The sequence below is a fragment of the Gouania willdenowi genome, chromosome 10, assembly GCF_900634775.1.
Source record: "Gouania willdenowi chromosome 10, fGouWil2.1, whole genome shotgun sequence".
Taxonomy (NCBI): domain Eukaryota; kingdom Metazoa; phylum Chordata; class Actinopteri; order Blenniiformes; family Gobiesocidae; genus Gouania; species Gouania willdenowi.
This window is the reverse complement of record NC_041053.1, coordinates 18,872,504-18,887,084: the sequence shown is the minus strand read 5'-3', so window position 1 is coordinate 18,887,084 and position 14,581 is coordinate 18,872,504. Positions and strand designations below refer to the sequence as shown.

At 39.8% G+C, this 14,581-nt stretch overlaps 1 protein-coding gene across 1 annotated transcript in view; it reads right to left on the bottom strand.

Annotated features, from left to right (window-relative positions):
• The window catches only part of LOC114471325 (ras-GEF domain-containing family member 1C-like), a 34,341-nt gene extending 27,703 nt beyond the window's left edge, over positions 1-6,638 (bottom strand). Inside the window, exon 1 of the mRNA XM_028460073.1 lies at positions 6,322-6,638. The gene's annotated coding sequence lies outside the window, so the exon portion shown is untranslated. The remainder of the gene's footprint in view (positions 1-6,321) is intronic.
• Positions 6,639-14,581: the final 7,943 nt, after the last annotated feature.

Here is a 14,581-nt window from a genome sequence, read left to right as displayed (position 1 = left end):
TTACATCAGAGGACGTGGTGTTTCAGTGTAGATGTATGATGTCAGAGTGTATTCATTGGCACGGGAAGATGGATGGCCTGCTCCTTTTAGAAGCCACACAAATTAATAAGGAATTAGAGGCAGTGCTCCGCATACAGTAACAGGTGGGATATGCTCCAACACATCGCTGTAACGCTGTACCAGAGGAACTAAGTAGAGAACATGCACCATACTTACTCAGCAGTCTTACTACTTTCATTTACTACAGTTGTGAATGCATGGAATCAAGTGTGTTATTTTTTTCAATGAAGTAGCAAACTAATCCAATGTGCACCTTGCCTTGTGCTGAGTCAGCACAGTTGGGAGCCAACACAGGAGTGAATCAGCAGTTTTTAAAAATGCAGAACCTCCGATTTCACGTTTCAAAATTGTCTTAATTCAGTTTAAGGGTATATAACCATTTCCACTTCACAGTCTTTTCCGTTTTGTTTCCGTTACATCATCTTTCCTTGTTTAATGGACTTTCCTGGCCATTAAAACTCCTGATATGGTACCAAACATGCTAAATGAGGTTAATTGTCAACTATTGTTATTGATTTATTTTTCATATGCTTCAGATTAGGGCTGAACGATTAATTGCATTTGCGATATTATCACAATATCATAAAATGCGATTTTCTAATCGCAAAGGCTGCAATTTTTTTTCTTGTCCTGTCCTGTTAAGTTCAGAGAGTGTTTCAGAAGTGAAGTCCACATGTTTACATGTTCATGAAACGTATAGTTAGATATGTTGAAAAGATAAAGCCACAGATTTGTTTGCTTTATTGTTGTAATCTGTGCTTTAAAATGTATATTTTATATTTGTTAAAAGTTTAAATAAATCTGAAATTGTTTATTATGAAACAGATTGATTTATTGCTTGTGTTCATTGAAAAAAACATGACAAGAGGCCCTTGAAAAAACAATCGCAAAATTGAGGAAAAAAAAATGCAATTACATTATTTTCCAAAATCGTTCAGCCCTACTTCAGGTGACTTACAGAAGCCAGGATGGTTCTGTTGAAATCATACGAGAATTGCAAGAGTGACGTTAGCCACACTGCTAGTCTATCAACCACCCGTTTACAGGAAAAATACCATGGAAATGTGAGATATGGTCCCAATACATCAAATACGCCAATCAGCAAATCACCCTCACCTTGTGCAGGAAAACCCAGCACAGTCGTGTGATTTCAGGTGCTTGTGCCGTGACGTGTCACCAGGTAAAATGACTACCAGTTCAGCTAACACACCAACAGCTTAACCTGTATTTTTTACCAGTGACTTTTCATTTAGATACATCCCAACACATTAAAACACTCTTTAGATGAAGCTATACATTCATCTATGTTAACTAATATCACCATAACATGTAGTGAGGGATTTTGAACGGGATTATGGGCGCAATTAGACATCTTTGTTTGTCACAATTTCTAGACATTTATTCAACTTTCTTTTGGTGAGAAATAGCATATAAATGTGTGATATTGTCCCAAAACATGAGTGAGGCATTTTCGTGTCATGTTGGGACGTGACATTAAATAAAAAGAAAGAGAAAAAGAAAAAAGAAATGCGACACATTGCATTTTCTATTTTAAAACATAAATTCCAATTTTTCCATTTGTTTTCCATAATTATATAAAATTGGAAGCCCTAAAAGTGAGAGGGTAATCCAATTAGCATATGAACAATTCCATTATGAAATAGCTCAGGTAGCAGTTAGCCATGTGCTAATCAATAACAGCAGAGGTTCATTAAAATAAAAGTACCGATAGGTATTATGAAACATTGACAAACGTATCCTTTTGAGGTGTTAAGCGTATGCCAAAAGATCATGATTGTCCTTTGCAGGATGCTGTACTTTGAGTATCAAAGAATGGCATTTGCTGCTAAGATTGATCAATACCATTATACAGTACCAGTCTGTCTCATCATATTTTGTTGGTTTTCTTTGATAATGTTTTTTTTTTTTTTTTAATTTTTTAGATCAAGGACATTTTAATCATTTAAATTCTACACCTTATTGACCTATCTATATGCTTACTCTCCAGCTTTACCAAACACACAGGGGATCTAATCCTGATCCAATGCTTTAGTGACCCTGGCAAATCAATAGTAATCCATCGTCAATCGTTGATGTCACACAGGTCACATGACAGCAGCTAAGACGAGCTCCAGAGCGTAGCCACGTCTTCCGTGCTCCTATTGGGAAGTAATTATACACCCTCTGGGTCTCCCTAGCATCCCAATAAAACCACTGATTTGTCCTCTCTCTTGTGACCGAGCACTAAACCCTTTGAGCAACTCCACATTTAGACTGAGATCTGATGTGACCCGTCAGTGAGATCAGCCTCATCATCATCATCATCATCATCAGAGAACACCCGAAGGCCTGTCAGGTACACACACAACGTTAGCTCAGCTTCTCCTTCAACTAAAGACCAATTGTTTGTGTATGAATAGGAAAAAAAATGAATATCACACATACTTGACAGTTTAGAGGAATGGTGAGATATTTCAGAGCTGTTGTCATGCCAACTGGAGAAAAACACTTTGCAGGAACATTGAAAGGATGCATGAATAGAGGTGAAAGTGTCTGAGGAGGTCGCACTTTCATTTTCTTCACCCAACATAACACATGCGAGTGAGTGATAAGATACCAAACCAACTTATTTAGATCCAACTCAATAATTATTTTCCCAAAACAAAGATAGCATTTATTTCAACAATCCTTGTGGTTTCAACAACAGCAATGAGTGGATTTCCCTCTGAGACCACGTTAGTCATCAGCTGTAGTGGTATTCCTTTTGAACTGCACCAGCACATTACAGGAGTGGAATTCTGTCATGTCTGTAAAGTGGAACAGTGTGTGATCTATGACTCCTGCGCACACACACGCGCGCACACACACACATACACACAAAGAGCCCTTCCCCCATGTTTACACACAGCCATAAACCTTGTGCTGGTGATAAAGCTGTCATTCCTTTCAGACTAACAGCTACTGTGTTTACCTCCCAGTCAGCCTGGTCCAGTGAGACCCTGCCCTCCATCTCACTGACTAAACACACACACACACACACACACCCTTAGTTGACTCTTTGGGATCCCGCTTCTCCAGAACCCCCATCCCAAACCATACGTGCACACCTGTTTGTCTCCGGTTAGCAGTAAAACCAGTCATAGCCTATGTCTGTACTTTCTGTTTTCACCTGCGATTTTTTACAGTCCTGCTCCGCTGACTCATCACTGCTGTACTACGATGCTCTGCTGAAGCATTGAAACATGCTGCTGTTCCAGCTCAAAACCCTCCATGGCTGAGTGGAGTCAGTCTTTGGAGGGATCAGTGTGGACAAGATCATTTGAATAAAAAAGAGGCTGCGTTCACACTAGGGATGGGAGATTAAAGACTAAAATTATCCCAATAATTTCTGGTATTTATCACGATAACGATAAACATCACAATAAATAAAACAATTCCCAACTTAAAGTCTGAACAGGTTCCTTACAAACACAAATACATTTGAATACATCAACACGAGACACATTAAAAAAGGCTCAATAGCTGCTGTCTCAAAGAGTTCTATTAGTGTTATTGTACGTAATTCATTTATTTCCCCACTTAAAGTTAACATTATTTTCTAATAAAAAAGCACATGAAAAGCAAAAATAACTCCATTAATGTTTTTACTGCTGCTGAATCTTGTATCATTTAACTTATAATGAGTTACATAAAGTTATGGTTGATAAATAACTGATTTCCTATAATTAAACCAGATCAAGCGGATGATTTAATCATTCAGTATATTTAGGTGTAATAATCTCAATAGTTACATTAGTCTAATGGGACCAGCTTTGTCTGTGAACACGTGAAATATAATTAAAAATATTGCGTTTCACAAGTTGGGATGGCTGAATAGTGACATTAGTATATTATGCTAACATTTATTTCTCACAACGTGTGACATGTTTAGTTTTTATCCTTCCATACAAGTGTTAAATCTGACCATAAACAAATCAGTGGCTCTCTGTGGCTTTATGACAGTCAGACGTGTTCTTTTTACTTTTTTTTTTACTTGGTGTATTCCTTATATGGAGTGGTTAGCATTAGCTCTTAGCCCAGTCTGTTTGTCTGTGGGCTAGCTTAGCATAGTTAGCTTTGGTTGAGTTTCCAGTTCATAATCGTTGCTGCGGGTTCATCTCTGTCCCCGTGTTTGTGGAACTTTGGGTGGATCTGGCGGAGGAACTTGAATCAGTTCCCTTCCGTGGATGGTTGTCTGGTTTTAACCAAGTAGCGGCCCATGTTGTATCGCTGCTCAGCAGCTTCAGGTAATAAGCAGTGATAGCACTGCCGTCTGTGTGTGTGTGTGTGTGTGTGTGTGTGTGTGTGTGTGTGTGTGTGTGTGAGTGCTGAGGGGTGGGAGGGGCGGTGGTGCACACCGCGGAGGTTCCACGGCGGAGCTGCCGTGAACAGCGCTCTACTCCAGAGAATAATAAGTTGTTGACAACAAACGGGCAATTTTGGCCCTTGGGACAAGGTTTTTAGGAGCATTCTTGGCTAAATTGAGGAACAAATGGCCCGTGGCCCTCGCTAATTTCCGACATGGGAATTCATCGTTTCTATCGTGGGATGACATATTCTTACCAGTGAGATTGTTTTTGACAATATGTCGTACATTCTCAGTTCACACTGCAGGCAAATGCGACCCAAATCTGATCTTTTTGCTCATATGCGACCTGTGAACAATCTGTTAAGGACAGATTTTTTCAAATCTGACCCAGGCCACTTTCATATGTGGTCTTAAAGGGATCCTCCATGGTTTTTACAAACTACTACAGTGCCCGTTGGAAGTAAAATATTAGAAAAGAGAGAGTATTTAATTGTCCATTATAGCAGTAGTGATGCTGGTGTCTATGGTGTGTGTTTATTGTTTAGAGTGAATGGCTTTTGGTAAGAAACTGTTCACAAGTCTGGTGGTACGTGATCTGATTGTCCTGTATCACGTAAGTATCGACATACGCGATATTGTAACTTTCTACAATGCCAAAATAGAAAACTTGATTCATCTTGAATATCATCACACAGCCCTAGATCATACACACGCACGCGCGCGCGCACACACACACACACACACACACACACACACACACACACACACACACACACACACACACACACACACACACACACACACACACACACACACACACACACACACACACAAAACACACAAAACACATAGGATTGTGCATTAAGACCTGCAGTGTGAACGTAGTGAGAGAGCCCAGTGATGGACTGATGACCCTGGACAGGATAAAACAGTGTGTATTGAGATAAATAAGTCAGTGTACTGTAGAGGCTTACAGTGTGCTATGTGGTTTACTGAGGAGTGAGAGGAGCCCTGATGCTGCAGCAGAGAGCACATGGTCACATTATGAGATGGCTCTCCTGAGGGGAGGGGAGGGGAGGGGGGGGGGGGCAGTGGCACACACTGGACTGGAGAGAATGGAGGGTGTGGGAGCGCAAGTCTGAGGCACGAGTGGCTTTGCTTGCAGTATCAACAAACCAAGGAGAGTATCTCTCCCACTTAACTGGTTTCTGACACAACCGGTCTGTCTGCCATCCACGTTGCAGTGAGCTGAAAGACACCCACGGTGACAGAGATGATGGAGGACTTGATTCTTCTCATTATAGGACTTACATCCACATGTCACTCAGTGCCACACCTGTTTTCTGAGTCCTTTCTCTGCATAGTCAGACACTCACTGTACTCACAGTACAGCAGAGAGGAAACCATCAGGGTGTTTACACAGTACTCCACTCCCACGTTTATGATCACACCAAACGCAGATAAGCTTTACAGCGATACAACCCGCACTACGCGTGTTGTCAGCAGCTGTCTTTGTTTTCACTGCCACAACATTGTCCCTTTAACGTCCCCATGCGCGAGCAAACGGCATTAGACGCATTGAGGAAACCCTGAATAAACCGGTTATGATGTCCTGCGCACGCACGCACGCGCGCACACCTGTCTCACGCATCATACTGGAACGCGTCGTAGTAAAAAAAAAACAGATAAATAAATAAATAAAAAGTAAAACAACTACAGAGTCCACCACAGCAAAGGAACCGTGACGGCATCACCGCTGCGAGGAAACTTATAACCGTGACGTCACAGCGTACAGAACGTTCGCACACTCACGCGCTAAATTACACACAAATACACACGCTGTGGGCGTGAGAGCGCAATCTCAATATGTTATTAATGAATACAGTAGTAGTTGTTGTTGGGCTGTTACTTACCCGCACTACACGCTGGTCCCCATCTCTGAGCGCACTGGTATCAGAGGTGAATCAATGCGCGTGCCGAGCCGGTAATTAGCCTCTCCAGAACAGCCTGTTCACGGGCATCAGTAGGAGGAGAAGTAGGACTCCAAAGGAAAGCAGGGGAAATGTCAGCCGAATGTAGCGTTGGAGGGTTTATTGTCCTGGTCAGCGGACGTTGCTGAAGGCGTGGCGGCCGCTACAGAGACAGAGATAGAGAGAGGACCACTGACACATCACAGCCTCCTCAAAGCAAGTGCTGCGAGCACAGAGCGGAGCTGAGAACTCACACAGCCGTCAAGCACACAGGGCAATACCACTTCCACTTTGGACTTTCAAAATAAAACAGGAGATGAGTCCCTGCAATGCAAAATTTGGCTCAAATTATTATTAATAATGGCTTAGATTTATGTTGCGTTTTTTCAAGGAGACTCAAAGTGTGTACTCACCTTTTTACACAAGCTTATTTTAACAGCTAATACCTCCTTTTAGTCCTGTCTTTTAATATATGTTGTTGTATTGTTTCAATCTTGTAGCACTTTGAGAGTTGGTATCAAATGTAAAGTGCATTACAAATAAAATGTATTATTATTATTATTATTATTATTATTATTATTATTATTAATACAGAAACCATTATTCATTTACGCCAGTCAGCCATATCCGTGGTGGTAAGCTAAAATGTAGCCACAGCTGCCCTGGGGCAGACTGACAGAAGCGTGGATGCAATTTCAAGCCTACAAACATTCATGCACAATTCATAACCATTCATACAAGGCAATGTGGTTAAAGTGCTTTATCAATAAACACATGATCAAACTATTTGTTTATAAAGGAAGCAGTGAACAATGTTGTCCATGAATGTTATAAGTTTTGTCTGCAATAATTTCCCAAATAGTGGATAATAAACGAGGGTCAGATATATACAACAGAAAAATATTATGAAAATGTAATATGTCAGGTGATATCTATTTTGTAACATCATTTTGTAATTACAAAAAAAAAAAAAAAAAATACACAATAAGTTCATGCAAAATGTAAAAATTGTCATGTTACGCTACTATCTAAACAACACGTCCCCTGTAGGTAAAACTAACATGACACTCAACAAGACAGATAGCATAAAATGCAGCTTAAAAAGTTGAAACCACACCTCTTCTGATCGATAGGTTGGGATTTCCATCCCAGTCTATACCTGTCTATGCGTCGAAGTGTCCTTGGGCAAGACACTGAACCCTAAGTTTCTACCAGTGGTTGACCAGCGTCTTGCATGGCAGCTCAGGCCCATTGGTGTGTGAATGGGTGAATGAGTTGATATTGTAAAGCGCTTTGGGACGACTTCAGTGTAGGTATAACAGCACTACATAAATGAAGTCCATTTACCACAATCAAACCAAAAATTGGGAAATTATTCACTGTTTTGGACTGTGGAAGAAACCTAAAGACTACAGAGTAGCTACCAAGCAACATTAAAAAGAAAAATCACAAAGAAAAAACACTGCTCATGTGTTATACTAGCACGTTTCAATAAGTGGCTTAAGTCGTGTATTTATTTATTTTATTTTTTTTAACTGCAAAGTGAGAATATCGAACATAGATCGTCGTCGTACATTTTATTTTGAAACAATGTAATTTCCGGTAGTGCTTTTGGTTTGAGGGTGTTAGGAAAAGAAATGTGCGCTTTCTTGTTCTGCCACTACACACCCTGCAGTTTCATACTCTCATTCTGGTTCAGCATCAAAGTAATAGCCCTACGCACAGGACAATAGAAATATAACTTTTACAATACATGCTGTTAACTTGATATTTGGTGTGATATCGAATATGAACTATAAAAATGGCAATAAACCTGTTCACACTCTTGGAAGTCTTGCTCTTGTTCAGTTCTCGTGAGTGAGTTCAACGTCATTAGTGATAAACTTGCCTTGGCTGACAACGAGTCTACAGAGCCCGGTAAGGATCACGGCTGATATATATATATATAAATATTAAAAAAGGGGGTAATTATGTCAGGTTCCCGACGGGGTACGAGATATTAACTTGGGGCCTGAGTTAAGAAGTCGGGGCTCAAGATAGTTAAGTCGTGGGGGCATGAGATAGTAACTCGGGGCTCGAGATAATTAAGTCGGGGCTTGAGATAGACTGCGGTAACGCCATCAGCGGTTTAAAACTAGAATGCCATTTACATTGCATATTACTGTAAAGCCACCAGAAGACGATGGGAGCTGCATGGTGAGTCCATAGATATGATTTACTTATAAAATGTCTATGGGTGCGTCTAGGACACCTCAATCACACCAACAATACTGTACAGGCATATTGTACCAAAAATCTTTTATGGTGCATTCAAGTACACCTCAATTGCAAGCTTAAATCACACCAACAGTACAGGCGTTTTGCACCAAAAATTCATCAAAAATCAAATTGTTTTCAGGACACTGCACCTGAAGTAGGTTTTTTGTTAATTACGTTTTTGTTGTGCTTTTATTCACATTTTCTTTGGTATGGTTTTGTTTATTTTTACAGACAACACAAAGTTATGTGTTGGACGTGTCTGAAGTTGTTATTGTGAGCTCTTGTTGGTTATCAGAGCAGCCGACTGTGAGCTGCACTGTTTAGAGATGATACATGGTGGACATGGTGTCGGCTAGAGAGTGGACTTACCAAGTAATGAGTCTGGATGGGAGCACATGGAAGGCAAGGCAATTTTCTTTTATGGCGCATTTCATAGACAAGACAAATCAGTGTGCTTTACGGGCCTGTACTACGAAGCTGGATTTCCTCTTATTGCTCTAACTTCTTGGATTTATTTGGTGTGTCCTGTACTATGACACTGACTAATGACTTACCGGGCTAAATCACCATGGTAACTTATGCTGAATGACTTGTCTGGACCAGGTTATGAAGTGGATAAGATCTGAGCGATTACAAAAGTCCTGCCTACTGACCAATCAGTTCTTTTGGAAAATGAGCTGCCCATTGTTAGAAGATCCTGGTTGGTACGGATCTGGCAGCTGAGTTTAGGAAAGAAGATTATTAATGGATAAATGCAATTCTTTCATTTACCGATGACATCCTATAGGAAAGATATAGATTTATATCTGAAGGACTGATCTATTGTCAGCTGATGAAGCCTGTGTCGGACACTCTCTGTATGTGCGGACACATCAAGTGAAACAATTGAAACAATGTGCTCTCATCCCAGTATGTGTGTGATAAATTGAGGAGGACTATCTGAAAAACATCTGTGCTGTAATAAAGTGAAATCGATCAGAGCGCTGTCTATTTTTCATATAATGGATTAATATTGTATAAACTCACGCTTTCATGCATTAACAGTGTCGGCTAATTCCTTCCTGCATTCTTTCCTTCCTGCTTTTTCTGCAGCAACCGTGTTGTTTTTGGTTTGAACTATTCTTCACTCTTCATATTTTTGAAGAATTATTCTTCAATTGTGATGTAAATTGCTCTACACAGTGTCTCTGTGATTAAGATTGGTCTGACGCTGCAATCTCCACTCCTTTCACAGGAACGCACACAGAAATCACCTGGTTTAAATTAACGTGTTTATATCCAGCTTCGTAGGACAGGGGCTCTGTAACGGAGAATGTTTGGTTAGGTGAAGCCCGCTAATGGAGAGATATCGAGGATATACTTATGCAGCTTCATAGCACAGGCCCATGATTAAAAAGTGCAACAGAAAACGATTCAGATTTGAGGGAATTCAGGAGGAAAATAATAATAATAATAATAATAATACATTTTATTTGAAATTCAGAGACTCTCAGGTCACCCAAGGTCACTTAACAGAACATGACAAAACCACAACAACACAGTATAAAACCAAAATAAAGTTTAAGCTAAAACAGTATAAAAACAACAGTAAAACTGAAGCTAAAACACAGAGACAGAGCGGGGGGGGGGTCAGGTGGCTCCCCATGGTGGTAAGGCGGGCTGGTGGAGTGAACAGATGAATGGAGGAAGATGATCTGAGGGAGCGAGATGGAGTGTGGATGTGGATGAGATCAGTCAGGTAAGGGGGCAGTATAATGAATGGCCTTATAAGTTAACAGAAGGATCTTGAAGTGGATGTGAGATTGAATAGGTAGCCAGTGGAGCTGGTGGAGAACAGGAGTGATGTGGGAGATAGAGGGGGTTTTGGTGATGTTGCGGCCAGCTGAGTTCTGGACTAACTGAAGTTTATGGAGGGATTTGCTGGGGAGACCAAAGAGAAGGGAATTCCAATAATCGAGCCGGGAAGTGACGAGACTGTGGACAAGGAAAGCGGCAGTGTGAGGGGTGAGGGGGGGCGGAGGCGATTATTGTTGCGGAGGTGGAAATATGTAGACCTGGTGATATTATTGATGTGGGATTTGTACGATAGAGTGCTGTCGAGGATGACACCCAGACTCAACCTGTGGGGAGGGGGAAACGGAGGAGTTGTCAATTTGGATACAGAAACTATTGGATTTGGAGAGTGTTGATTTTGTATCAATGAGGAAAACCTCTGTTTTGTCACTGTTGAGTTTTAGGAGATTATGATTTAACCATGATTTAACTTCTGTGATACAGTCAGTAAGGGAAGGGGGCGGGGGATGGTTTACTGGTGAGGTAGAGCTGGGTGTCATCCGCGTAACAGTGAAAATGAATGCCAAATTTACGGAAGATATTGCCAAGGGGGAGGAGGTAAATAATGAAGAGAAGGGGCCCAATCCGCTACAGAAGTGCATGTTGTGGAGCCATTGGTGCTGATGATACAGCCCAATGTCACTACAAGCATCTGAAGTAAGCATTGTTTGCCCACCAGTGTAAAACCCTACTGATCCATTGTCCTGCCACACATATGTTTAATCTGAGTTTAAAGTTTTCCTGCTTCTTTATCAATCAATCAATCAATCAATCTTTATTTATATAGTGCAGATTTACAACAAAGCTAATCTCAATGCACTTACCAAAATATAAAATTCATAATAATAAGGAAAAAACCCAACAAAATCCACATGAACAAGCATTTAGCGACAGTGGGAAAAAAACAAACTCCCTTTTAACAGGTAGAAATCTCCAGCAGAACCAGCTTCAGAGGTGGCACTTATCTGCTGCGACTGGTTGGGGTTAGTGGACAGAAGGACCAACAGAACAGGATGGAGAGATAGAACATCAGAGTGTCCCAGACTAATTGAGTCATGAACCACAGATCAGGAACTGTCATCATCAGCTTCATGACTCCTGAAACAGAGCAGAGAGAGAAGAGCGAGGAGAAGGCACTGACTGCAGAAAAACATGATACAGTATTTATCAAGTCAGCCTGACTTGGCCTTGGGCCTCACTCCCAGTGGCCTAGTCAACACTTATTGTAATGGTAACAAATCTCTTTCCATTTATTGTTAAGCTAACAGCGACTCCAAGGTCTGTAAATGCAACCGTTCACAGACGAGCCCATGTCCGCTCTCGCGGTTAGGTTATGTTATGATTCAGTCCTGTTTATGTTCTGACCGAGGTTTAGCTGTGAGCATATCACTATCGTAAAATGGAAAGTGGTGTTGAGGTGAAACTAGGGGAGATATATAATGAAGCACATTAAATGCACAGGACCTCTACTGGGTGTGAGAAGCTTTGTTTGAGCTTCTGTCCCTGAGGGGGAACCTTGTAGCTGCTGGGATTTCTAAATGAGGTCATTTGTGTCTGACATTGGTGATGTGGAACATTAAACATATCCAGGGAAGCTTTTTGATATTGAATATCACCCAATATCAATGTTTTTCATTTAATATGCATTGAAAACTGTAAAAAAATATTCTGGTCATCTTTATCTTCCATATTCTGATAGATGGTTTGGTGTATCCATAGCATGGACCTTGGCCCTTTGTGTCCACACTGTAAAGAGTTGCCCCCTAGCCTTTGTTGTTGAACTCTAACTTTTGGACTATGTGGGACAATAAATCAGCCAGTCACATGCAAATGCTTTGTACAGGTCTCAGCTTACAACTTACCTGACAGTAGCAGGTGAATACTCAGGTGACACAGACTCAGGACCAGATTCCTTTTGTTTGTTATAGACTCAGCATTCATTGCAGAAGCATTAGTTCTGGATGTATGGTTGAATTAAGAATTATCATGATTTTTGTGAAATAAGCTGACAGTTAAAACACTTTGGCACAACTATGGAAGGCACAGTGCAACAAAACTAAATGAAACCAGTAATGCGAACAGAGGGGGAAAAATGGAACCTGTTAAGGATTTAGTCAATATGATCCAAGCTTAAACTAAAAAGCAAGAAAATCAATACTTATTAACACAGAGTGGATGATAACAGCTTTGAACCCAGGTGACCCCAGTGGCATGTGTGGACATTGCATGTTCTCACTAACAATGTGTATATTTACTCAAGGCTCCCTCTGGTTCTGAATAAATAAGTTTGCCAACATTTTAAATCATGAAAAGCTTAATTAAAAAAATAAAATAAAACACACAAGTTTAACTTTTCTGTATTGGAAATCTAAAAAAATAAAAAATTATTCATTCACAAAACATTTGTCGTTAACCAATGTAAATAGATTTGATTACTGCAAAGCATTTGATTTAATTTATTCAATTTGTTTTTCTATTTTTCCATTTCTCAGATTAATTGTGTAAACTGTGGGACTAAATATCATTGATTTTGTTCAACATACATATAAAGATTTAGTTGCATTAACTTAAAATGTTTCTAATCAATACATTTTGGGTTACTTTCATTCATTGGATTGAAAAACTGGCCACAATTTAATAGTTATTCCTATGAGCTAATTTTTTTGAGTGCTGTCCATTTAGGTTTATTGAAGTCTATAAATTGACCGTAGGGAGTGTGATCATCTGTGTGTTAGCCCTACACACACACACACATGCACACACGCACACACACGTAAAGACATCTTTATTTGTGTTTGTGTAGTATGTCAACTAAAGTACAGCATGCTGTGTATTTTAATCCATCTATTACAGTATGTTACGATGATCATATTTTGAGTTTCAAAAAACAGGGCACTTGGCTCATCCTCAACATACTCAAAAAGGCTTTTTCTTTGTTGTTTTTCCCTGTAACCAAATTTTGGGTCCTGACCCACACATTGAGAACCTCTGTTGTTGAAAACAACAGCATAAGTAGGCAGATATCCCCTTTATGGTTTGAAAAATATATTTTTTCCTGCGAACATTATTGGTCAGTTTCACTATTTGCTGTTATCTTTTCTTCACCCTGTCGTGTTATTGACTTAGCGCTGTTGTCAAATAGGGGTGTCCCGATCCGATATTGATATCGGATATTGATCCGATATCAGCTAAAGAAACGGATATTAGATTTTATCGGACTGCTTCTGAAATCTGCGAAATGAGCCCTGATAAGTTTTTGTAGTTTTTGACCCCGCCCTCAGTTGTTCCCACCACATACTGACGGTTAAAAAAATAACTGAAGTGAACTTGAATTGTTGACTATTGTTCTCTGTTTACTTGATCAAGCCTTTTCTAATATTCCACACAACAAAATAAGTCATAAAAGTATGGATGATTCGTGCTGATATTGAATCGTATCGATATCGGCATCGGCCAATACTCAAGGCTGCAATATCGGTATTGTATCAAAAGTTGTATCGGTTGGTAACCCTCTGAGGAATGCAGTTGCTAGCACGTTTGAGCTGTGATTCTCAAACTGGGGTCCTCGAGCTGTAACTTTGGGGTCCTTGAAATTATTTATGTTTTAATATGAAATAAAACAGACTTGACATGTTCAGTATATGATACTGAACATGATTCACTGCTTTATCTCCGTGAAGTGCAATTACTTTGCTATAAAAGTGTCTAAAAAAGTACTTCATGGTTTTTTTTTTTTAAATAAATGTACACGTTTTGTCTTTTATTAATATATTATATTGAATATGTATATTACATACATATACAGTTGTGTGCGAACGTCAGGGCACCCCTTTAAAAACAGCATATTTTATATATTTAAAAAGTTATATTCATATTTACTGTCTCTCTGGTATATGGGAAAAAAAGACAATATTGTCAGGAAACATTAATGCATAGTTACATTTTATTTTATAAATTGAACAAAATTACAAAAATGAAAAACATAATTTTGGCATGTGCAAAAGTCGGGGCACCCTACAGCATCAGTACCTTCAGTACTTAGTAACACCCCCTCTGGCAGATATCACAGCTTGTAAACGCTTCTTATAGCCAACAACAAGTCTCTGGATTC